The sequence below is a fragment of the Leptonychotes weddellii genome, chromosome 5 (assembly GCF_054177405.1).
Source record: "Leptonychotes weddellii isolate Sample4059 chromosome 5, ASM5417740v2, whole genome shotgun sequence".
Lineage (NCBI taxonomy): Eukaryota > Metazoa > Chordata > Mammalia > Carnivora > Phocidae > Leptonychotes > Leptonychotes weddellii.
In genome coordinates this window covers 137,715,502-137,741,684 of record NC_138373.1, presented here as the reverse complement: position 1 = coordinate 137,741,684, position 26,183 = coordinate 137,715,502, and the positions used below count along the sequence as shown (strand labels likewise).

The window sequence follows — 26,183 nt, the reverse complement described above, 5'->3', positions numbered from 1 at the left end:
AAAAAAAAAAAAAATGTCATGACCCCTTGACTTTTCCCCATGCTCCCCTTCCCAATTCAAAGTCCTGGGTAACTGTCAAAGTCATTCATCATACTTTCTTCTGTTTAGGTTTCAGAAATACAAATGATGCAGTCTTTTGCAACATAATTGAATGACAAAAGATGATTAGTCTTGTTATATAAAGAACTCCTATTAATCAATAAGAAAATGTAAATATTCTAAAAACATATAGAAGATACAAATGGCAAATTCACAAGGTAATTAGTATAATTAGCCAATATACATTCAAAAAACCTGACTTTACTAGTAATCACATTAATATAAATTAAAATATCATTTTTCTCCAAACAAAAGGAAAAATTTAGAAGAGCAAAACAGTAACATAAGGGAATTCAGAAATGGGCTGTTTGATACATTGCTGGGAGAAATAAAAATTAGCATGATATTTCTAAAAGTCAAAGTGCCTTTATAAGGCAAAAAAACTGTATATATCTTTTTTTTATCTTTTTTTCCCTTAGGTCTTTTTTTTTTTTTAATTCCAGTATAGTTAACATACAGTGTTATATTAGTTTCAGGTGTACAATATAGTGATTCAACAATTCTATACATTACTCAGTGCTCATGATAAGTGTACTCTTAATCCCCATCACCTATTTCACCCATCCCCCCACCCCCCTCCCCTCTGGTAATCATCAGTTTGTTCTTCTATGGTTAAGAGTCTGGTTTTTTTTTAACTGTATTTGTTTGTTTGTTTGTTTAAAGATTTTATTTATTTATTTGACAGAGAGAGACATAGCGAGAGAGGGAACACAAGCAGGGGGAGTAGGAGAGGGAGAAGCAGGCTTCCCCGCGGTGCAGGGAGCCCGATGTGGGGCTCGATCCCAGGACCCTGGGATCACGACCTGAGCCGAAGGCAGACGCTTAATGACTGAGCCACCCAGGCGCCCCTGTATTTGTTTTTGACACACCATTTCTTCATCTAAGAATTTTTTTCTAGGAAATAATCATAGATATGAGAAAACTTTAGTTAGAAAAAGGGTCACCGCAGAATTATCATTATAAACAACTGGAAATAAATTCAACAACAACAAGATGAAATCAGGCAAATAAATGATGCTATGCCTTTTTAAAAAAGATTTTATTTATTTACTTATTTAGAGAGAGAGAGGGCACGAGTGGGGGGGGATGGGCAGAGGGAGAGAGAGAATCCTAAGCAGAATCCCCGCTGAGCATGGAGCCCCATGCAGGGCTCTATCTCAGGACCCTGAGATCATGACCTGAGCTGATATCAAGAGTCAGACACTGGGGGCGCCTGGGTGGGTCAGTCGGTTAAGTGTCTGCCTTCAGCTCAGGTCATAATCCCAGGGTCCTGGGATGGAGCCCCACGTCGGGCTCCCTGCTCAGCGGGAGCCTGCTTCTCCCTCTCCTCCCTGCTTGTGCTCTCTCGCTATTTCTGTCACTATCTGTCTCTCTCTTTCAAATAAATAAATAAAAATAAATTCTTAAAAAAAAGAGAGAGACACTGGACAGATTGCACCACCCAGGCCCCCCATGCCATTTTTATAGAGTACTGTTTAACCACTCAAAATAATGTTGTACAAGGATACATAGCGACCAGAAAGATATTCACATACGTTGTTAAGAGGGAGAGAAAGCAGAGTACAAAGAAATACACACAGAAGCATCTGATTTGTGTGTGTGCTTATGGCTCTGTGAGTGTGTGTTTCTAGATGTATCTATATCTATGTATCTATGATCATTTTTATGTCCATATTCAGAAGGACATTTCCCCAAAAGTTAACTGGCTATCTGTGGCTGCTAGGATTTGGTTAACTGACATTATTTTATTTAATCTTTACAACAACCCTATGAGTTAGGTTCTATTTTCTCCTCTTTTGCTGTGAAGGAAACCAAGGCTTAGAGAGGTCTAAAAGCTTCCCCAAGGTCCTTACTCACACAGCAAGTCAGGAACAGGGCTGAACTCAAATTGTTTGCCTTTAAAATCTACACTGTGCTTTTATGAAGGACAATGTAGTGAGATATCTGTGATAACTGTGATGCTAAATTTATCCAATATAAATAATAGTACTTTTTAAGAGATTAGATCCTTCCTGCTTTTTTGAGATGAACATAACCCTTCTGTAATGAAAAGATGAGATTGTAAACAGTAACTGTTTTACTTTGTAATGGCCTTAGTTAGGCCATTTAAAGTTGGTAACCTGATACCAATTCTCCCATTTTATTCTTAATTGCACTGGTCCTAAAATTTAAAAGTTACGGAGCCACGGATGATTGGGGGAGCAGCGTCTGCAAACCTCATGAAACTATGTGTAAAAATGTGGTTATATGTGGCTACGTGCTTTCTTCCGGAAAGAGGCTCCATAGCTTCCTGGTTGAGCCTCAGAATCATCCTGACTGAGGAGATTAAGAGCCTCTATTTGATTGCTTCCCCCTTTATGATCCAACACACACCCCCACCAGGCCATGTGATCCCATCCCCTGAGACCATCCTTCATGAATTATCTTTTCCTTCTCCTCCTCTCCTACCTCTTCTCTTTATACCTTCAATCTCTTTCTCTATTCTGGTGCCTTCTCATTATCCTACAGGTATGCCCTAATCTCCTTAACTCTTAAAAAAAATCTTCCCTGAGATCTTACCTCTCCCTTAAATTGTCATTCATCTCTTCATTCATACAACCAGAACATACTGAGTATCTACTCTATGTCAACTACCGGAAACAGAGATGAACAAGACAAAGTCTCTGTCCTCATAGAACTTCATTTTTCGTAGAAGACAAGAAAGACCTTATCAGTTAAGAAGGCTGTCAACTACAAGAATTGGAAACCTCACTCGAAGTGGCTAAACTCTTCTCAATGACACAAAGTCCAAAGGAAGGTGATTGCTAGCATCAGTTGTCATCAAGGACCCAGGCTTTTTCTGTATTTCTGCTCTGGTATCTTTAGCATGTTGACTTTTTGCCATTATGTTTGTCACTCATAGTCACAAGATGGCCATGGCAGTGCCAGGATTCCACTTTCAGCATAGAAAGAAGAAGGAAACAATAGAACAATAGTGTCTACCTCTTTGGTGAGGAAAGCAAAAGCCCCCTCCTAAACATACGAGAAGACAGACTTCCTTCTGTTTCATTGTCAGGATGGTGACTGGGAAAATAGGCATCTGGCATCCTTGCATCTGCTTGCAAACAGCAGGTAAGAAGGGGGCTGAGAATGGCTGTGTGTTAGCCCAGACACGGTGTCCAAAACGCATAATCAAACCAATAAATACAATAAATTCGAAAAGTAGCAAGGATATAACACACCACTCCTTAAGTATGGGTTGTGCATGCCGATTTCCTTCTAAAGAGTACAGTATCAAATGGGGGGAAAAGAGTAATTTTATAGTGGATAACCTGACAAACACTACCTCAGCCAGGTGCCCAACGTCGACACCACTAGTCATAAATCAAACCAGATCATAAATAATAAACCTTTGATATAATGTGATGAAAATGGTACTTTACCTCTATAGTCTTCCCCCCGCAAACCCATAACCCACTATAATCATGAGAAAAACATTGGATAAATTTCAGTTGAGAAACATTCTATAAAATACCTGACCTGTACTCCTCAAAACTGTCAACGTCATCAAGAACATTACCACAGGGGCACCTGGGTGGCTCAGTCCATTAAGTGACTGATTCTTGATTTTGGCTCAGGTCATGATCTTAGGGTTGTGAGATTGAGCCCCTCATCAGGCTCCACACTCAGCATGAAGTCTGCTTGAGATTTTCTCTCTCCCTCTCCCTCTGCTCCTCCCCATACTCTCTATCTAAAAATAAATAAATAATTTTTTTTTTAAAAAAAGAAAAAAAAGAACATTATCACAGCTGAGAGGAGAACTAAATGTATGTACTGTGGTACCCTGGATGGGATCCTGGATGGGACATTGGGCTAAAACTAAAGAAATCTGAATAAAGTATGGCTTAGTTCACATAATGTATCAATATCGGTTCACTAATCATGACAAATGTCCCACACTAAAGTAAGGTGTTGGTAATAGGGGATATTGGGTGCAGAGGTGGGAGTATACGAGAACTTCCTTTGTGATCTTTGGGATTTTACTGTAGATCTAAAATTGTTCTTAAAAATGTAGCTTATTTAAAAAAATAATAAGGGCTATGAAATAAGGAGAAGGGTTGGAAGGGCTACTGTAGATGGGATAGTCAGAGAAAATCTCTGAGGAGGTGACACTGAGGCCGAAACCCAAATGCTTATATAAGCTGGCCATGTGAAGAGTTGGGGGAAGGGCATTTCGGGCAGAAGGAACAGCAAATCCAGGGCCTGAAGCAGTTTAAGGGAGAAAGAAGGCTCATAGGGCTGAAGCAAAGCAAGTGACAGGGAAAAGGCAGCGGCTGAGGTTGGACAGACAGGCAGGACTGATGGAGCCTGGTCTGCAGATCACAGCAAGGAGTGTGTCACCTCCCCAGGTCGACTTCTGCATTTGACAGCATGAGAATATTAAGTAACATCATCGTATTAATCCCCTGTTGCAGCTAGAACAACTTACCACAAATTTAGTGGCATAAAATAGCACAAATTTATTATCTTACAGTTCTGTAGGTCAGAAGTGTGACACGAATCTCATTGGGCTAAAATGGAGGTGTCATGGGGCCACGTTCCTTCTGCAGGCTCTAGAGAACCTGTTCCCTTGCCTTTTCCAGCTCCTGGAGGCTGCCGGCATTAAGGGGCTTATGGCCCTCCTTCCATCCGCAAATCCAGCAGTCACGGCCCTCCATCCTCTGCTACCAGCATTTCATCTCCTTCTCTGACTGTCTCTCCTGCGGAGTTGGCCTCGCCTCTCTCACGTATAAGAACCTTTGTGACACTGGGCCAAACCAGACAATCCAGGAGAATCTCCCCATCTCAAGATCCTTCACTCAATCACTTCTGCAGAGCCCCTTTGGCCATGTAAAGGAGCGTTCACAGGTTGCAAAAATTAGGATGGAACATATTTGGGGGCCATTACTCAGCCTATAATAATGATAAGAACAACAACAGGACTACAGACATCCGATTGCTGACTATTTTGTCAAGTAGGGGCATTTAAAAAAATGACCATATACCAATTACATTGGAAAGCCACCCACAGGTTTTAAACAGAGGAAAGGCACGATAATGGCCCCCACTTGCTATGGAGACTCCTTTGTGAGGATGCTGGTCTCCCTGAGAGATGTTGTCCTGCAGACTTCAGCCTCCCATTGTCCCCTGGCCCAGCACACTGGGGCAGAATACAACTACACAACTATAAGGAGTCATCCTGCATATAACCTCATTTATGTGTGAGAAGTTTGTTTTTAAAAACACCTTATTATAGAAATCTCAAGCAAATAGAAAAGTAGAAAATATAACACATCTCCATGTACCCATCACCCAGCTCCCACAATTATCAATACATATCATCTATGTTTCCACCGACCTCCTTCTCCCACTGGATTATTTGAAGCAAATCCCAGACATCATCATTTTGATCATAAGTAAAAATTTTACCCCTGATTTTGTGCAGAGAAAGGTTGCAGGAAGAGGTAGTAGGAATGCAAAAGTAGAGGGCAGAGTGGAAGTAGACCAGTCAGATGACTTGGAGTAGGACAGCAGAAGTGGAAAAAAAGAGATGTGGACACATTGGGCCCATATCGTCGGGGCAGAGCTAACAGTCATAGCCAGTGGATTGTATGGAGGCCAGAAGGGAATAAAATGAGTCAAGGATGGCTGCTGGGGAATGGCAAACAATACTGAGCTCACCAACTTCTCCTTCCTCTTCCTCTTCTTCCTGGGCACACAACGAGACTACATTTCCCAGACTCCCTCGCAGTTAAGTGGGGCCATGTGACTAAGTCCATGCTGATGGGATTTAGTCAGAGATAGTATCTGCCCCTCCCAGGTTTCAGACCTCCCATGCAGCCCTCCATGCCTTCTCCGCTGATCAGGTGCAGAGATCCAGGACTCTGAGGCTGAGGCACTAGGAGAGTGCTTCCCAAACTATCTGTGGTGGGGATCTTTTCTTTTAAGTTCTAATCTATCATGGCCTGCTGCTTTTATAAAATACAGTAAAAATAATTGCTGGAAAGATTAAATTAAAAGGAGGCAAAATATAAGTCCAATTCAATTTTTGTTTTATTATTAGATTCAATAGACCTGAAATTATTCTGTCAAATTGCTATAATTTCTAAACACTCTCAGTTCTATAATTATCTTGGCATGAAATGGTAACAAAGAGTTTATGAGCCAGCACTGGCCTGCAGACCACATTTTGAGTAGCACCTTGCAAGAAGATGGCAGAGCCAGGTAGATGGAGCCTGGGTCCCGAATGGCTGTGGGGAGCACGGGCATCCCCTCCCCTGACACTCCCTCGCCAGCCAACAGACACTGGACTCCGACATGAATCAGAAAGAAACGTTTGCTCTGTTGGGCCACTGAGACACTGGAGTTGTTTGTTAGGACAGCTAGCACAGTCCAACTAATCCATGGGGTTTTGGTCTGAGCAACTGGATAGATGCTAATAATTGAGATGGGAAGACAGAAGAAAGACCATCTCTCTCTTTCTTCTTCCTTTCAAGCCAAATTGCTTGAAAGTATAATTTAACCTTACTAAGGACTGTCTTAACTTACTAAAATTTGGTTTCCACCCTTATCACTCTACTGAAATTGCTGTGCTCAGGGTGACACACACAGACTGCCAACCATGTACCAGTTCAAAAGTCACCTCCCCGGTAAACACTTGGCTGACTCCCTCAGGAAGGGGTAGTTGTTCTGACATCAGGGATCCCATGCCACTAATTTTAGATTAAATTACACTGAACAAGGGTGGGGACCATTTGTGAAGAATGAATAGATTCTGCACAATATGGGAGTCATTTCTGTGTGAATCCTATCAACCTTCACACCGCTGAGCTGGGTGAGTCCTCGAGGACATGCACGATATTCCCACCACTGACACCTAACTGGGGCTTGTCCTGGATCCTCCCCAGTAAGTGTTGCTACCAGACACCCACTCCCACTTCCTCATGAAGGTTTAACACACACTATCCTCCAGGTAAAGTTCTAAGCTCTAACCAAAGTCCTTGAAGAACTTCAGTGTTCTGCCTATGGAGAGCTATCAGGGGAAAGGTAACACAGAATATTTTGTCAGTTCTTTCTTTTGCTTGTCATGATGCGGTTCTATTTAAAAAGATACCATCCTGGGGCGCCTGCATGGCTAGGTCGGTTAAGCATCCAACTCCTGATTTTGGCTCAGGTCGTGATCTCAGGGTCATGAGGTCAAGCCCTGCAGGGGGCTCTGCGCTCAGCAGGGAGTCTGCTTGAGATTCTCTCTCCCTCTCCCTCTGCCCCTCTCCCCGACAACACTCTCTCTAACAAATAAATAAATCTTAAAAACACACACACACACACAAAACTGCTACCATCCTACCAAGGAGTGTAAAACAAGATCCTGCTAGTTGACCGCAAGCACAGTCAGCAACCAGACTGAAATGCTTTCTTTCGAAAAGGTGAATCTTCAAGCCTGCTGTTCGTCAATTCGGGAAACATTTACTGAGCATCTACTCTTTGCTGGGACAGGGTTGGGTGCTGAGGATACAGCAAGAAGCAAAACAGATAACATCCCTGCTTATTATTAGCTTCCTAGGACTGCTGTAATAAAGTACCACAAACTGTGTGGTGTAAAACAGGAATTTTTTTCTCTCGCAGTTCTGGAGGCTGTAAGTTTGAAACCAAGGTGTTGGCAAGGCCGCCCTCGCTCAGAAACCCACGGGAAAGAACCTTCCTTGCCTTTTCCTAACTTCTGGTGCTTTGGCAGCACGTGGGCGTTCCTCAGCCTGCAGCTGGATGACTCCAATCTCTGCCTCCATCCTCACGTGGCATTCTCCCCGAGTGTCTCTGTCTCTGTGTCTCTTTTTATATAAAAAGGACACCAGTCATATTAGGGTGGCAACCCCAATAAGTTAATATCTTAACTAATTACATCAACAACAACTCTATTTCCAAATAAGGTCACATTCTGGGGTACTGGGAGTTAGAACTTCAACATATCTTTTTTGCGGGGACACAATTCAACCCATAACACTGCTTTTATGGAGTTTATAGCTTAGGAAGAAGCCAAATAGTAAATGCATCATCACATAATTAAACATGAAAATGCCATTGTGGGGGCGGCTGGGTGGCTCAGTCGGTTAAGCGTCTGCTCAGGTCATGATCCCAGGGTCCTGGGATCGAGCCCCAGTCGGGCTCTCTGCTCCGCGGGAAGCCTGCATCTCCCTCTGCCTGCCTCTCCCCCTGCTTGTGCTCTCTCTCTCTCTCTGTGTCAAATAAATAAGTAAAATCTTTAAAAAAAAAATGCTATTTGTGGTAAATGCTCTAATGGTGACAAGAACAGGAAGGAATTATAACAAGAGAAGCTAAGCTAAGGTAGCGGTCAGTTAAGAGGGAATCAGAAGGAGGTAGTCAGGAAAAATTTCTCTGAGGAACTGAATTTAAACCGAGGCCTGAAGAATTTTCAAGCCTGGAGCATTCCTGGGCACGAAGTGACAAATAGGGAGCCCCAGGCTGAGGAGAAATTTGACAAGGGACACATAAAAGACCCTCCACAAAGGGCGGTTAGAGAAAACTTGAGATGAAATAGAATCTCTCTCATTTCATTCACTTCAATACTCTGAATGGCCCCAAAAGGTTGTGTGTGCGTAGGAAATCCAGTTACTCTGCTGAGTCTGTGTAAGAAGGAAGATCTGTCCTATCATCGGGTTCTTGTACTATTTTCGTGATTGTTTTGTTTAGTCTTTTCAAGGACCATGTTGAGTGAGCCAAATTTCACTTACAGTCTTCTCCCTTTGGGATCTGGCTGAGGCTGCCGGGTGTTTTGTCTGACGAGGCAAATGTGATAGAGTCACTTCCAGTTTGAAATGTTTCAGAGAAACATATCGTATTTACAAGATTTCTGGATTAGTGAAAATCAATGCGAGTGTACGATTTCAGTCAGTTGCTGCTGGAATCATTGTGAGTTTTCAGCACAACACTGTTTAGTGAGCAAACCTCTGAAAATATGCTTTTATACTTTCCACTCACCTCCCCCTCCAAAAAAAGTCTCCAAAACCCAGCTATCCTAAAGGGAGTTAAGATTTCCTGAAGCAGTAGACAAAGAATTGAGTGTTAGCTCCTTGACCAGGTTTGGATTACCTCCGAAGGCAACTGGGCCATCGTACGTGGCATATATTTTTAGAGTTAGATGGGGAGAAGGGGCAGGCTGTTGTAGGCTGTGCTGTGACTGGGTGTGGTGGGAAGTCACCCTCCCTCTTTGGGGACAAAGTGTCCCACCCTAAGCCGGATAGCGACATATCAGAGCTCAGCCTCTCAATGTCACCCACTGGCCTCTGTTTCCCATATCATCCAAGGTCAGAGAGACCCAAACCAACAGAGGTGACTCCACAGCCTCACAGGAAGCTAAAGCTGTGAGAATAAGGATGTGGCACCCCGTGCATGTCCCCAAGGAGCTGTCTGTGCACGGGGCCAGGGCTGCTTCCGGGCCAGCGTCCAGGTCTGCCGCTGAGGGCCAGGTGGTGTTGGAGTTGGCCCACTACCCCTCCTCCATCACATTTTCCAGGAAGGGGTGGGTAGGGACGGGTGGTAGGTGGGGACATTGTCAGCAATGAGTGTTGGTGTTTTTGAGTGGGAGCCAAAGCATTGTGTGTTTCAGGGGGTCTGGCAGACTGCCTCCACCTAGGGAGACGCACATGACAAGACCGCCACCTCAGCCTATAGCTGATTTGTTTAAACTGTGCAGGGTCGGGTGGACACTGGGGTGAGTTCCATCGTGAGGGCCAAGCCTTTTTTCCCCCGCCTGCAATCTCCAAGCAAATGAAGCAAAGGGGCTGAATGATGGGCTTGATGAAGTGGGGGTGTGCTCTTTATTACCAGTCTTATCAATCATTTCCAGGGGTTAGATGCTGACAGAGAGTTCTTTTCTTTCGATTGTCCAGTCCTGGAGTCTAGATCTTAGCTGAGGCAAGTGGACATTCATAATGATGGTCCAGCTCATAGCCAGGGGAGCACACTTAGGCTATGGTGAGTTCCTAACTATTCATCAAACCACTTCCCACCATGCTTAGACTCCTTCTTCACGGAGCCTTCAGGGGCCCGAGAATATCCCAGGAGAACAAAAGCAGGAGTAGAAGGTCCAACTCCAGAATGGTCAGCTTCAAGCAGCTCTCTAAGAACTTTTCTATCAGGAACGGGTCCTGCCAGCAGTCTTCTTCAGGAGCCGGGTTGCTGCGGGGTTGCCTTGAGCTGGCCCCTTTTACGTTCCCTCTGATCACAGCTTGTGTGCATTTGGAAGCTTCAGCGCTGCAGGCTGTGTCCCAGCTGGGGTGCATCTTCAGGGTACTACTGCACCGAACCTAGCGTGTGTTACAAACTTGAGCATGTGCTAATTGACGTTGTACAATCATTTGGGAGACTGAATATTCACGGGGGCAGGGGGTGAGGGAGACTGACGGGGTAGAGCCCCAGAGGAGACCATCCCCACTCTCAACCCAAGACCTGAGCATAGCCTAGAACCCTATCGGTTCAAAATTTCAGAGGCCTTCATAAGTTGCCAGATGTAGCAAATAAAAAATACAGGCCATCCCAGTAAATTTGAATTACAAATAGAGAACAAACACCTTTTCCATCTAATTATGTCCCATATATCACTTGGGATATCCTTGTGTCTAAAAAATATTTGTTCTTCATCTGAAATTCAAATTTAACAGGGCACCCTGTATTTTTCGCTGACAACTCTAACCCAGGTGCGGGATGCCTCCTGAAGCTTCTACTAAAGGCAGAAGTGAAAGGAAACTCTGCGAATGCTGGCTTCTTTATTTGATAATTAGCCTTTCAAGCAGTTCAGAGGCTGTCGTCAGCCTCCAGCAGGTGTGCTGATGGAGTGACAGTTTAATGCAGAGAATCTGAATGGCCAGTTGTCACCCACCCAGCTGAAGGGACTCTTCACACAAAAAAAGAAATGTTGTCCTTCTAGAAAATTTAAACCTTGGGGTATTTTAGCTTTATCTCAAGGGCTAGCTGATGCCTTAGCAAGGAGCTGCCTCAGCCCATGCCCTGCGGCCGCTGGACTGGCTTTCTCTTCTTTCCTTGCTCACCTGGCCTCCGGCTATGAGGAGGGCAAGCCCCACTTGCTCCCCTTGGGTATCTCTCCTCATCCCTCCATGGACAGTATTTCCCCAAACCTGGTTACCTGAGAATCTGGGCCACTACTTGGTGGGAAAAGCAATTTAAGGTTTGCCTGGAGGTGAAATTCCCAACCCGTAAAACTCACCATGTTAAAGCACACGGTTCCATGACTTTTAGTACATCCACAGAATTGTACAACCACCACCTCTGCCCAGCTCCCAAACATTTTCATCACCTCAGAAGAGAACCCCATTAAGCAATCTCCAGCAACTTACTTTTGGTTTCTTCAACAAACGGAGCGCTCCCCGTGAGGGAATGAGAGAAAAGGAGGCGGCACTGCTTTGCTTTGCTTTACAAGCTTAATCGCATGCCTTTCACTGGTTTGTAAAACGGAAGGTTTCCCAATTAGAGGGCCCCAGAAGGACAGGTGAGGCTCTGGTCAGGCGGGAGAGGGTGAGTGCAAGGCAAGCCTTCCCACGGAGGGTTCTAGAAGCCGCCAGGCTGCGAAACAATACGAAGGGAGCTTTCCGCACGAAAGGGTGTCTTGTGAACGGTGTAAATCTGCTCACAGATCACATTCTTGGGGGACAGAGTCAGGGCAGGGGCACCACAAAGGTGCAGAATTGGGCCTGAGCTTCCAGGTTCAGCGGGAGCAAATGACTCACTTTGGGGAAGTGCCGGGCCTTCCCCTGGACCGTCAGTCCTTTGAGGTTTCCTGATTTACAGAAGGAGTCAGTTCCTTCTCGAAGGAACCCCCGACTCTCCTCTCCAGAGGGACCAACCCTCCTCGTTGAATATAAAATCTGGTGCAACTGCATTTTTGGAGACAACTGCTACTTCCTGCAGTTGACTTGCAGCAGTTTTATTTTCCAGCTGGTTCCAGCTTCCTTTCTTCTTTTGCGGCCGACAGGGGTCCCCAGCTTACTGCACAATCAGAAGCTTCCTCGCGTGGAACAGAGCTACAAGGGGAGCCCTTTAGTTCAAGATTTAGCTCAGGTATTGAGCTTCTGCCCCTTTTGGTAAAGGATGCGAGAAAAAGAACCAACCAAGAGGGAGATCTGCAGAGACAGCTGGAGCTACCAGAGTGCACAGAGCCCAACAGTCATCCACTCACCAAACCTGTACCGAGTGCGTTTGCGCAGGGCCCCGGACTAGAGGGACGCAAGGCAGCGGCGGGCCCTTAGGTGTTGCGTTCTGGGTACTAGGCACTGTCCGGAATGCCGCACTGATACTCACTCATTAAAGTACTGCAGCCCTGTGGTTAGTGACGTGGAAATGAGCTTGCCGGGGGGGCGGGGCACGTCATCCTCAGTGTGGTTCATCCTCCGTCCACCAATGCCCCAGCCTTCGAGAGGAATCCAAGCCCCTCCTCTCCCCTCTGCAGTAATCACAGGACACAAAGACGTTGCAGCAACGACAGCAGAGTAGAGGAACACAAATACGGCTACCCCTCTGTACACCGAGTACCCCCCTCCGTTGCTCCCATGGTCCACAGAGGTGAAACGGCTGCCCACTCTGTCCAGCCTATGGATACTCTGCTCAGGGATCAGAGAAGTCACAGCATTCAAATAGATGCCCTAGATAACAGAACTGGGAGAATCCCTTTGGCCCAGCTGGAAGGTAACCAATCATTCATCCCGGGTTTGGGGGACGAGAGACGTAATTACACTTTTTCCTAATAGAGAGAATTTATTAAATGTATAACAGTACAAGTTGATTTTATACCCTGATAAAATTTCTTTTATATGAACAAATCCATAAATTAGGAAAAAGTCTTTATTGTGTCCTGTAGTGGGGATCAGGAAATATAGTCCCTGTGTTTTTCCTGCCACACTGTATTTAAATAGAACTGTGATCTCTCTAAACTACAGTCCATCTGAAATTATGTCTCACTTTCAAATGTACTCTTGAATGCTGCATGCTCTCACCTTGTTTCCTACCTTGGATCAGGGTGTAGATGCTGTGTGAGAGAGAGAGAGAGAGAGAGAGAGAGAGACTGAGTGAGATGGAAGTCTTTCAAAGAAGGGTTAAAGAGTCCGTTCAAATTAGCTTCTCTGCCATGGCGGGACTTAGAATCACAGTGCTTAGAAGAAGTGGGATAATGAGGGAGTTGCTGCTTGTGCTATTCCTTCCCTGGGAAGCTTCAGGAAAGGTGAAGAGACTAATTGGCTGGTCTGGCAAATGATTCAAGATGAGTCCAAAAGAAGGAGCCAGCTGCTGATAGGAAGTGAATGGAGATTCACCTTCACACTGGCCCTCCGGTGGGGGGGTGCACAGATGTGAAAAGCAGAGCCCTTAGGGGGAAAGCAAAGGCCCTTCTCTACATCCCCTGCCAAGAGGAGTCATTGCCTCCAGGGAACAGCCTTTGGGGTCATTTCAAGATCACCAAAGGAGTTTGCCTACGTTGCAAGCCACTTAGCCTGAGCTTAGTGGCTTCAGGCAGTGTCCAGGCAGCATAACTCGGGAAGGGCTGTGAGTGAGGCTTTAATGGCAGGAAAGCAGATGGAAACAATTGGTTTAAAATACTGGACGTGGGGCACCCTCTCATCTGGGATGACCTAGGGTAGTTGTGCAGGTCGTGCACTATAGAACGCTAGGGGGCACCACTGACACGGAACCGGCATGCCCTAGGACCCCGTCCCCCTCCCCCCCGCCGCCCCCCTCCCCCAACCCCCCGCCACACTACCACCGCAGCGGCAGCTCACAGCCCACGCAATTCTCTGTGGCAGTCCTACTCTTGACTTTCTGGAAGCTGAGCCTCCCATTCAATTTCATTCTCCGCAAGAAGCATTACAGCGGCCGCAGCTGCTGCCTGCATCCTCGGTTCCTCAAGGGATTGGCGGTGTATGTTTTTCCAGCATACTCACCTCAAGTATAGAAACCTCACTGAGTCACATTAACTGGGGGGGGTGGGTAGGAAATAAGGAGAAAGGCAATATAAGTTGGTAAAAAAAATTCTGAGTTCTTATAATGACAAGTAATATCGTTATGCTTGAGTACACAGAGGGAATCAAGATAGGGCTACAAATTGTGTTAAAGGAACACCTCTGAATAACTTAAATGATGTTGTGAATTTACTATCTTACTTAACAAGAAGTCCTACGGTAGGGCAGAAGCAAAGTTAGTTAATTGAATGCTTCAACAATGTCTCTAAATAGCTTAAATGATGTGAATTTACTATCTTACTTAACAAGAAGTCCTACGGTAGGGCAGAAGCAAAGTTAGTTAATTGAATGCTTCAACAATGTCTAGAAAGATTTAGGTTTTTTACAACTCTCCCATGCCATTCTCACTTAGAAGGTCAGCTTTGACCCTCTGGCTGCCTTACCTCATGGTCACAAGATGGCAGCCATGGTTCCAGACATTCCACACAAACCCCACAACATCCTTTGGACAAACAGTCATTTCTTGTGTGTGAGTGTGTGTTTGTGTGTAGGTATGTGCGTGTGCAGGTAGTGTATAGGTTCATGTGTGTGTTTTATCAGAGAGGAAAAGCTTAGTCAGAAGCACTCCATATTAGAATACAAGTTAAGCCACTAAAACAGAAAGTCTCAAAAATATGATGGTTTAAAAAGAAAGCTTGTTTATGTCTCATGTACCAATCCCCATGTAACTAAGTCTTTCTATCTTGTTACTCTGCCATTCCCTGGAGTTGTGCTCTTGCTTCAGGTTGGATCACAAATACCAACTCCCAGTCTGAAGAAAGTGGAAAAGAGAAAAAGTGAAGAACAGCAATCTCCTTATTAAAAACATGAGCTGGAAATTAGACTCAACACTTTTTCTCATAGCTCATTGGCCAAAACAGTCCCATGGCCATACCTTGCAGTAAGGGAGCCTGAGATGTATAGTGGTTGAGCATATGCCTATCCCAACACCGGAGGACTGCTACTGCTCAAAAGGAAAAATGAACATGGGGAGGTAATCAATAGTCTGCCTCACTCCCCTTGTGGATTTCTGCTCATGTCTCATTGACCAGAATCACTTCACATGATCGGATCTAAAGCATTCACTGCACCAGGAATGGAACCAATGGGGTTGGCTCTGACCAGGGTTTCTCCATCTCAACACCACGGACATTTTGGACTGGATAATTCTTTATTGTGGGGGCGCTCTCCTGGGCTCTGCGGAATGTTTAGCAGCATCCCTGGGCTTTGCCCACTAGATGTCAGTCGCACAACCCTCCCCCTATTATGACAACCAACAATGCCTCCAGACATTGCCAAATCACACTGACTTGAAAATCACTGGCTCAGATCCAATAGGATTTTACCACAGAGCAGGAATAGGATGCTTCTTCCTTGAGTCATATTTGAATGAGATGGACACAAAATCAGAGCTACTCCCACTGGAGCGATGGAGGAAATAGCAACTAACAATGTCTGCTATGGTCAATAATACAACAAACGTCAAACAATGCTACCAAATGTAGCAATAATACAACAATGAACGAACAAATGCTACCAAATGCAGGTCCTGTCAGATCATCTTTAATTAAACTATTTATTCCACATATAGATGTCTTGAGAGCATGCCTGAGGCCAAAGTGTTCCAGATACATTCTTGGCTCTGGAAATGCAGTAGTAACAAAACAAAGTACAAAATACTTGCCTTTATAGATCTTGAATTTTAGCACATAGCTACCTAACCATTCAGAATCCGCTCTAGAGGCAGTATAGGGTAGTAGGGAAGGAAGAACAAGCATCAGAATTAAACATCCCTGTACCGATTCTGGTTCTGCCCCTTATTAGGAAAGTGACCCTGGGCAAGTTACTTTTACCTTTTCTTTCTTTTTTTTTTTCTTATCTATTTTTCATTGTTCTCATCTATTGAGTGAAGGGAATAATACTAGGGACCTCTTAGCATTTATTTGGAGGATGTACTTCTTAGCCCAGCACTTAACACAAAGTGTCTCTAAACAAGCATTAGCTGTGTTCTAGCAAAAGAGCACTGGCTTGGGAGTCAGAAGTTTTTCATTAAACAAACATTTGTTGGGCATCTAATATGTGCTAAACTCAGTTCTAGATACTGGGCATTCAGAGCATCAGATAGCTAAGACATATACTCTGTCCTTAAAGGACGTTCCAGGTTCAATACCTAGTGGGGTGACACTAGGGTGTGGGAGGTAGGAACCTGGGTATAAGTCCTGGTTTAATCTGGCAGTTTTCTTTCTAGCACCTGGATCAATGCCCAGCACATAGGAGGCACTCAGTAAAATATTTGTGAAGTGAAGAAATGAATTAATGTTTCTACACAGAACAAAAATCCTGACTCACAGAAATGTTTTGTAAGCTTAAAAAGTTCTATGTCAATATCAGTGAAGTCAGGAAACTTGATAATCATTTGTCATTATCAAAATAAATAATTTCTATGCAAATTGAAAATACCAAAACTTTTTCAAGTGCTTGGAAGCCATTTGGCTTCTTAAATAGATTGAAATCTTGTTTATATTATTTTCCTAGTAAACTCTTTTCCGTAGTAACTGGGAAAGTTAAACTTTAAACCAACTCGTATCCAAATCATGGCAAACATGGGCAAAATCCAAATGAATGGGATTTCACTACATAATTTACCTGGATTTAAAATGGTTTAAAAGTTATCATGTTAAATTCATTGACTTCATCCATAAAAATACATTCAAATGTGCTTAGAACTTGTTTTGGCTGGAGATGTGGAAACAGAGAGTCATAACAAATGACACTCTACAAATTCTAAAAATTATTGGTGACAAAATTGAGTTTGTTCTTCCAATTCGCTTGTAATTATTTTACTCTGATTTTTATTATTTTTTTCTTTAGAGAATCAAGCTGTTTCCACTTAGATTACCTCTAAGCCTTCAAATGTGGCTATATTTAATATAAATCAGAGGGCAGTTGCAAAGTTTGAGTGAACACAGAGGCCCGAATTAATGTCATGTTGGGGGGAAGGGCTGTGGGGACTGTTACCACAGGCTTCATTTCTCTAAATATTTTATTTCAATCTAGACAATTCAAAAGGTAAAGTGTTTGTTGACTGCCTGGGGGCAGAGGTGGAAAAAGTACAGGTAAGTTTTACAGAGAACTGAAGTTGGCAGGAAATTGCAAGACGAGATTCAGCTTGAAAATATAAATTTATTTACCAAGAAGGAAACTATGAAAAGATCGAAGTATCCATTCTCTCTTGCACATTCCCCCCAACTGATTCTGGGTATGACTTGCAAGACTAGGGTAACCACTACCCTACGCACTATATTAAAACTTGGGGCACTTTACATTTTCCGCTTGCTACTTTGCTTAAAATATGGGTCACTGCCCCAAGGTGCGTCATGGTACTCAGCTTACAGCTTTGGCCAATAAGATAGGCTTTTGCATGCATGGGTGACTGCATTTCTTTTTATACCCTATAATCCATATATATCTGGGGTTTTTTTTCCATTAAAAGGATGTGTTGAAATAAGAAGCATTAAGTCATAATCACAAAAAGCATTTTTACATATTCAAGACAAAGGAAAAGCTAGAACAAGAGTTAAAGACAAAAACAGGTGTGTCTCATGGAGATCCTTCCTCATTAAGTCAGCTGTTAATAGTGTCTGGTTTGACTTCAGAGATTGAGTGACAAATTCATTGTGAATTTTTTCTTAGGGACGAATGCCTTACAAAGAATTCTTCGCCATCGGAACTCACTGTACCTGACAGACACCTTTGGAAGATGTCCCCAACCCACAGCCCAGCCTCTGTGACCACAGCCTCTTCTTGGAGGGCTTCTTCATGACTCCAGTTCTCACTGGTCTGCAGTGATGCCATTCTTGCCCCCAGGCCTCCAGACCTCAGTATGGTACTGGCTACTTGCTGTTGTTAATCTCCTGGTGCTTCTCCATCCCTTTTCTGTACCCTTCACTGTGCCCATACCTCCATGAAACCATTTAAGTCTATACGTGTCCCACTTGTTTCCTGCAGGGACCCTGATGACCACGCTCCTTGTAGCATTTCCTATTGCTAAAAAAGTACCACAAAGTTGGTGGCTTTAAAAAATTTATTACCTCACAGTTCTGGAAGTCAGAAGTCTAAAATGGGTTTGACTTGGCTAAAACAAAGGTGGCGGCAGGGCTTCACTCTTCTGGAGGCTCTTGAGGAGAATTTTCCAGCATCTAGGTCAGAGCCACATTCCTTGGTTCATGGCCCCTTCCTCCCTCTTCAAAGCCAGCAGTGTAGCATCTTCAAATCTCTCTTCCTCTCATCTCTGCTTCTGTCATCATCTTGGCTTCTCTGATTCTCTCTCTCTCTCTTGCCTCCCTCCTTCCCTTATAAGGCCCCCTAAGCATAGATTGGGTCCACCCAAATAATCCAGGATAATCTCTCCATCTCAAGATCCTTCATTTGCAAAATCCCTTTGTCATGTAATTTACTCACAGTTCCAGGGATCATGGACATGGATGTCTTTGAAGGGGGTCGAGGGTGGGTATTACTCTGTCTACCACACCTTTCTTCAAGGCAAAGGATTCTTCTGTTTCCTTTCCAGACACTCTGCTCCCCCACACTCTATTTTACCCACCTCCTTCATACATTCCATCAAATTTTATCTGTCCCATTTCCCACTCAGTCTCAACCCTGACAGGTCAGATAGCATGAGGAATTAACGAACACCTAGAGTTCCTTGGTGATAATGGATTTTTGTGTTGCTCCTCCCACATTGTGTTTACATTTACCCAGTTCTCTACTGCCCCAAAGAAGGGAATAATTATGGGGCTTCCAGGTCTTCAGTGAAAAGATTATACTATTGGTATTTTAGAGACCACTGGACTGTCCTTGAAAGCCCAATATAAGGGGCGGTCTTGTACGGAGATTATGAACTTTTGGAGGAACAAGATCTTATTATACAGTTAGCAGTTAAGCTTGGGCTCTGGATTGTTATTGTACAGTTAGCTTGGGCTCTGGATTCAAATCCTACCTGAATTAAAATCCTTTTGCTGTCATTTATTACCTTTGTGATCTTGGGCATGTTACTTAACCTCTCCATATTAGTTAAAGAACAGGCTAAGATGCTGTAACAAAGACACCCCAAAATATAGTGATTTAAACAAGACAGAATTTTATTTTGTATTCACATAATAATCCAAAGGTAGATGTAGGGTAGGCATGTACATGGCTTTGTCCCATAAGCTCATCTGGGGACCAGGTTCCCCCTATGTCCTGGTTTGCATGGTCAAACCTGGCTCAGGACTGCCTCATCCTTGTCCAAGCAAGGAAAAGAGGACAGAGAGAGCAAGCAGCCTCCTTTCAAGGATGGAACACTGAAATTGCAGACCTCATTTTTACTCACACCCAATTGGTCAGGATTGAGTCACGTGGCCACATCAAGCTACAAGGGAGCCTGAGAAATGTGGCCATTCTTGGGTATCCCCAGGTCCAGCCAGAATTCATCAGCTTCAATTACTTAAAGAAAAAAAGAGAAGATAGAAATTAGGGAGTCAGAAGTTTTTCATTCAACAAACATTTGTTGGGCATCTACTATGTGCCCTCCTAATTGGAGGCTCTGTTGCATTGTCTGCAGCTTAGTTTTCTCATCTACAGAATGAGAGCATAGTTTTGAGGATTAAATGTAATACATGGAGAGGGATTCAAATTGTGTGCAGCACAGCGTGAGTGTTCAATAATGCTAGTTTACTTCACAGTACTATATGCCTCCCTTTCCCTCCCAGGCTTGGCTCCTAATGTCTGCTCCAAGGTAAAGGCAGACTGTGGAGGATCCAAGAGTGTTGGAGGCTCATCCCACTGGGTGTTATCCTGCTGGTGTGGATGGACTGGCTGGTTACTGACATCTGCCTCAACATTGTTGTAATATAAAAATCTATGCTATGATATGAATGATTCCCCCCAGAGCTGTTCAGTTACAACCTGTAAAACCAGCCCTAGAAAAGCTATATAAATGTTGAAGGATGGGAGAATAATAGGAAGTAAGAAAGAAGTATGAGAACAGAGATGAGAAGTAAAAGTGGTATTATGGACTGAATTGTGTCTCCCCCAAATTCGTATGTTGAAATCCTAATACCCAATGTAACTGTATTTTGAGAAAAAGCCTGTAGGGAAGTAATCAAGGTTAAATGTAGGGCCCTGATCTAATATGACTGGTGACCTTATTAGAAGAGGAAGAAATATCGAAGCTCCTTCTTGTCGTGTGCACAGGGAACCATGTGAGGACACAGTGAGAAGGTAACCATCTACAAGCCAAGAGAGGGGCCTCACCAGAAATGAACCCTGCGGATATCTTGATCTTGAACTTCTAGCCTCCAAAACTCTAAGAAAATGTCTATTGTTTAAGCCACCCAGTCTTTTGTATGGTAGCGTTAGCAGACTAATACAGTGGGGAAAAAGAGGAAAGGTTCATCACGAGAGAGGGCAGAGATTAGGGGAAAAGGAAGGTCAGGAGAGAGAAGGGGTTCAGTTCTTCATACTGCATCTGGGACTTCAGGAGGGAATTTCACGGACTGATAAAAGTCTGGTGCTTTGGTTAGTCCTTATAAGTGAGGGACTACTGCCACCTGGTGGCAACATACTTAATCCAGTCATTCATTCATTCATTCAACAAACATCTATTGAGCACCTGCTCTGTGCAAGGAAGGGTGCTAGGCAGAGGGAGTAATATTAGTAAACGTTGATTAACACCTACTATGTGCTGAGCTCTGTCCTATGTGCTTTACACCAAAAAATGATTTAAGCTTCATCACAACCCGCCACAATAATACAGCAATATGATTATTGCTATTTTACAGAGGAGGAAACTGAGATACTAAGAAATTCAGTAAGTTGCCCAAGAGCCTACAGCTAATACATGAAAAAGTGAGATCTTGAATCAGGAAGTCTGGCTCCCGAACTCTTCACAGACATGTTTCCTGCCCTTACAGTTTCTTCCTAATAAAAGGTAAATAACCAGAAGTTGTGTAAAATACTAGTAATTTGAAATGGCAGCATAATGCTTTATTTTTTATGGATTCTGTGTTTGACTCGTGATCAAGAATCCTCTTTAGCGAAAAGAGACCACATTCAACTGACGCAGTGTGCATCCACTGGGTCAGGGCACTGGCCCAGACTGGAAGGGTTTTAAGAAAGAGAAAGCCCACGTTCCCTGGAAGCTATTTCAGCAAGAGGGTGGAGAAATAAGTAGAAGAGGCAAAACAGGAGAGAGGAGAGAGAAAGAAACCATACAGCTGTGCTATCCAATACAATAGCCACTAGTCCTTGTTTAAATTTTCATTTTAACTAATTAAATTAAATTAAAATTTTTAATTCCTCGGGGCACTTGGGTGGGCTCAGTTGGTTGGGCGGCCAACTCTTGATTTCGGCTCAGGTCATGATCTCAGGGTCATGAGATTGAGCCCTGTATCAGGATCCGCGCTCAGCGGGGAGTCTGCTTGAGATTCTTTCCCTCTCCCTCTGCCCCTCCCCCCTCAAATAAATAAATAAATCTTTTAAAAAAAATTTAATTCCTCAATTGCACTAGCCATCAGTTCATCTCAAGTGCTCAATAGCCACTGTGGCTAATGTTACCATGATAGACTACATCCAGAACATTTCCATCATCATAGAATGTTCCATCTGGACTGCTGTAGATCCTTTATCCTAGAGTATGGAATCTTCCCCATGGCTGATTCAGGCATAGGCCACCCAGAGTCCACCTCGCGGCTGGCTGTCTGCAGGTCAGTGACAAAGCAGAAGAGCAAAATTGCAACAACCCCAGAGCAAAACAGATGGCGCCTCTCTTTCCCTCTGATCTTTCCTGGGGCAGGCTGAGAGGGAAGAAGCTGAGTCTCAGTAGGACCTGGCTCCTTTTTTAGGGGAGGTGATGGGAAGCAAAGAGGGGTCTTGTTCCTCCCTTCCACTGGGTCCTGGAGCTGGTTGTAGAGTGTGCCACACATGACTTGCCAGCGTCTCTTACCGGGTGTCGTCTTGGCTGGTGGTTAGAGAAGTCGAGGCTAGCTTCACCTCCCAGTTTCGATTTTACTCGGGGCCTTTGTTCTCAGCTAATGCACCATTACATTGTCCAGGAACTGCCTGTCACCGCACACTGACTTGTCTGGGCCTCTGAACTCCCGGTCCTATCCCTAGGAAGACCTGAATGTGTTGTTTCATAAAAACTCTTTTTTTGGTGTGATAATCATGCTTATTGGCTCATATGTGAGCCTCTGATTGTCTAACATTAATTCTTCTGTGATCAACTGGCAGAGATGGGTGATTTAGACAGACAATAACCACCTAGTAATATTAAATTTAACTCAGTAGGCTGCTAAGGAGAAGTTTGCTAAAACACACAGACACACAAACACAGAATGGGGCGGCACTCAAGCTTTAATCTGGCTGTTGTTCCAACTCACTCTGTATCATCGCCTAGTTCATTCTTTGTCTGGCGTCTGTCCCTTTCCTTCAATCCCACTCTTCAACCTGAGTCCCTTGATTACATTTTGTACCAACTACGTCATTAGCCTCCATAAAGGTGTGATGCTGTAGGCTCAGGTCCCTCCAAAACACTCTTCAGCTAAATGCATTGAACAAATATTTACTGAGCATCTACTACCCCCAAAGGATTATGGTCCAGTTCACTTTGGTATCATGGAAGAGCTAGCTATAGTACATAGTAGAATTTATCTACCGGTTCGTATTCGCTTGGTTGCCAGTGACAGAAAACTCCAACTGGCATAAGCTGACATAGGGAACTCATTAGCTGATCAAGTCCAAAAGTGTATCTTGAATTTAGGTGGGTCGGGACCCAGAGGCTCAAACAATGTCACCAGCCGACGCTCACTGTCATTCCTTTCTCCCTCTCTTCGGTGTGGCTTCATCCTCAGGTACACTGAGAAGAGAGAAGGCTACTGGCAGCTCCAGACTTACACTGGAATCCTGTGTTTCTCTCCACGAGCTCCTGTCATGTCCCAGGATTCACTCTGAGTAGACCAACCTGGCTCACACGGTTGCCTCTGAACTCTGCCATCAAGGCAGGCTCTGATCTCGCTGGTCTTAGATCACACGGACCACCCCTAAAATCGGGGAGAGGTACGTCACAGAACTGGTGACAGAGAAGGTAGACTAGAAGCTGAGTAGATTTAAAAAGCAACAAATGTCTGAACAGAATGAAGAAAACGTAGTAACAACATGGATAAACAGGTGCCTAAATCTGGAGGCCTGTCATGGAAGCCTTCAGAGCAGAGGGTAAACCTGAGCTGACTCTTGGGAAAAAGGGCAGGAATTTGCTGGTCAGGCAGGAGAAGGGGTGAGAACGGGAGGGAGGGGATCCCAGTGGCAAGAATGGCCTGTGTGGTCACAAAAGAGAATGACCTATGTATCCATATTTTTGTACCAGGAAAAGAGCCTGATTCAAAGCCAGGCTCTGCCCCTCTAGTGCCTGGTTTGAATCCAAATTCTGAAACTTACTAGCTATGTAACCTTGGCTGGTTACTTAACCTCAGGTCAGTTTGGTTTGGTTTGGTTTGGTTTTTAAAGATTTTATTTATTTGAGAGAGAGAGAAAGAGAGCACAAGCGGGGTGAGGGGCAAAGGGAGAGGGAGAAGGAGAAGCAGACTTCCCGCTGAGCAGGAGCCCGGTGCGGGGCTTGATCCCAAGACCCTGAGATCATGACCTGAGCATGTGCTTAACTAACTGAGTCACCCAGGTGTCCCACCTCAGGTTACTTTGTAATTTAGGTAACCTGGAACTTAACCAGGACAATACTTGTGCCTCAGTTTCCCCATCTGTAAAATGGGAAACGTAATAGTACCTACCTTACAGAGTTTTGTCAGGATTAAAAGAAAAGTGTAAAATAATAAAGGTCATCTATGACAAGCCCACAGCTAACATCATACTCAATGGTGAAGAGCAGAAAGCTTTTCCGTTAAGATCAGGAGCAAGACAAGATTGCCCACTCTCACCACTTTTATTCAACATAGTATCAGAATTAATATTGTTAAAATCCCCATACTACCCAAGTCAAGCTACAGATTTGATCCAATCCCCATCAAAATTCCAATGGTATTTTTCACAGAAATATAACAAACTATTCTAAAATTTGTATGGAACCACAAAAGACCCTAAATAGCCAATACAGCCTTTAGAAAGAGGAACAGGAGGGGCCTGGGTGGCTCAGTCGTTAGGCGTCTGCCTTCGGCTCAGGTCATGATCCCAGGGTCCTGGGATCGAGCCCTGCATCAGGCTCCCTGCTCCGCGGGAAGCCTGCTTCTCCCTCTCCGACTCCCCCTGCTTGTGTTCCCCCTCTCACTGTGTCTCTCTCTGTCAAATAAATAAATAAATAAATAATCTTAAAAAAAAAAAAAAGAAAGAGGAACAGGAGGGCATCATGTTCCCTGATTGCAAACTATATTACGAAGCTATAGCAATCAAAGTAGTATGGTGCTGGCATGAAAACAGACATACAGATCAATGGAACAGAATAAAGACCTCAGAAATAAACCCAAGTATCTATGGTCAATTAATTTATGACAAAGGAGCCAAGAATATACAATGGGGGAAAGGACGGTCTCTTCAATAAATGGTACTGGGGAAACTGAACAGTCACATGCAAAAGAATGAAACCGGATCATCATCTTATAACATATATTATACCAAAAATTAACTCAAAATGGATTAAAGACTTGAATGTAAGACCTAAAGCCATAAAATCCTAGAAGAAAACATAAGCAGTAAGCTCCTTGACATCAGCCTTGGTAATGACTTTTTTTTATAATTTGACACCCACAAACAACAAATCGTGGAACACTACATCAAAAACTAATGATGTAATGTATGGTGACTAACATAACATAATCGAATAAAATAAAATAAATAAATAAATAAAATTTGACACCTAAAGCAAAGGCAACAAGAGCAAAAATAAAGAAGTGGGACTACATCAAACTATAAAGCTTCTGCACAGCACAGGAAGCTGTCACCAAAATGAAAAGGCAACCTGCCAGATAGGAGAAAATATTTTCAAATCATGTATGTGATAAGAGGTTAATATTTAAAATATATAAAGAATGCATACAACTCAATAGCAGAAAACAATCTGATTTTTAAAAGAAATGGGCAAAGGATCTGAATACACATTTTCCCAAAGAACACATATAGATGACCAATAGACACATGAAAAGATGCTCAACATCACTCACCATCAGGGAAATGCAAATCAAAGTCAAATTCAAATGCAAATCAAAACCACAATGAGCTATCACCTCACACCTGGTAGGATGGCTATTATCAAAAAGACAAGAAACAACAAGTGTTGGTGAGGAAGTGGAGAAAAGAAAAGTGTGCACTGTTGGTGGGAATGCAAGTAAGATGCCGCCACCGTGGAACACAGTGGGGAGGTTCCTCGAGAAACGAGAACTACCATATAGTCATTCTTGTTTCCTCGCTGGCTGCTTGAAGCTCGGCCACCATCACGAATGACACAGTAACTGACCCAGACCAGGCAGTTCATGACAGATGAACAACTACAGAGGAAACAATGCTCATTGATGTTCTTCACCCCGGAAAGGCAACAGTACCTGAGACAGAAATTCGGGAAAAACTAGCCAAAATGGACAAGACCACACCAGATGTCATCTCTGTATTTGGATTCAGAACCCATTTGGGTGGTGGCGAGACAACTAGCAAAGAAAAACGAACCCGACCATAGACTTGCAAGACATGGCTGTGTGAGCAGAAAAAGACCTGAAGAAAACAGGGAAAGGAACCCAAGAACAGAACGAAGACGGTCAGGGGGACTGCCAAAGCCAGCGCCGGTGCTGGCAACAAGCGAGCTGGAGACGGGACACAGAGGGAGCAAAGGTTCTGCCGTGACTTTATCTGTGGTGATTGTGCAGATCTGTCATGAGAGGATTAATAAACTAAGAACTTGAAAAAAACAGAACTACCATATGATCCAGCAATTCCACTTCTGGGTATTTATCCAAAGAAAATGAAAACACTAACTCGAAAAGATAGAGGCACCCCCATGTGCATTTCAGC

At 43.8% G+C, this 26,183-nt stretch overlaps 1 protein-coding gene and 1 long non-coding RNA gene across 2 annotated transcripts in view; both read right to left on the bottom strand.

Moving 5' to 3' along the window:
* The window catches only part of AMDHD1 (amidohydrolase domain containing 1), a 204,059-nt gene that overhangs the window by 81,600 nt on the left and 96,276 nt on the right, over positions 1 to 26,183 (bottom strand). The window lies entirely within an intron of this gene.
* The window catches only part of LOC145721385 (uncharacterized), a 73,678-nt gene continuing 67,102 nt past the window's right edge, over positions 19,608 to 26,183 (bottom strand). The window contains exon 4 of the long non-coding RNA XR_014145053.1: positions 19,608 to 19,622. This is a non-coding gene — a long non-coding RNA (uncharacterized LOC145721385). The remainder of the gene's footprint in view (positions 19,623 to 26,183) is intronic.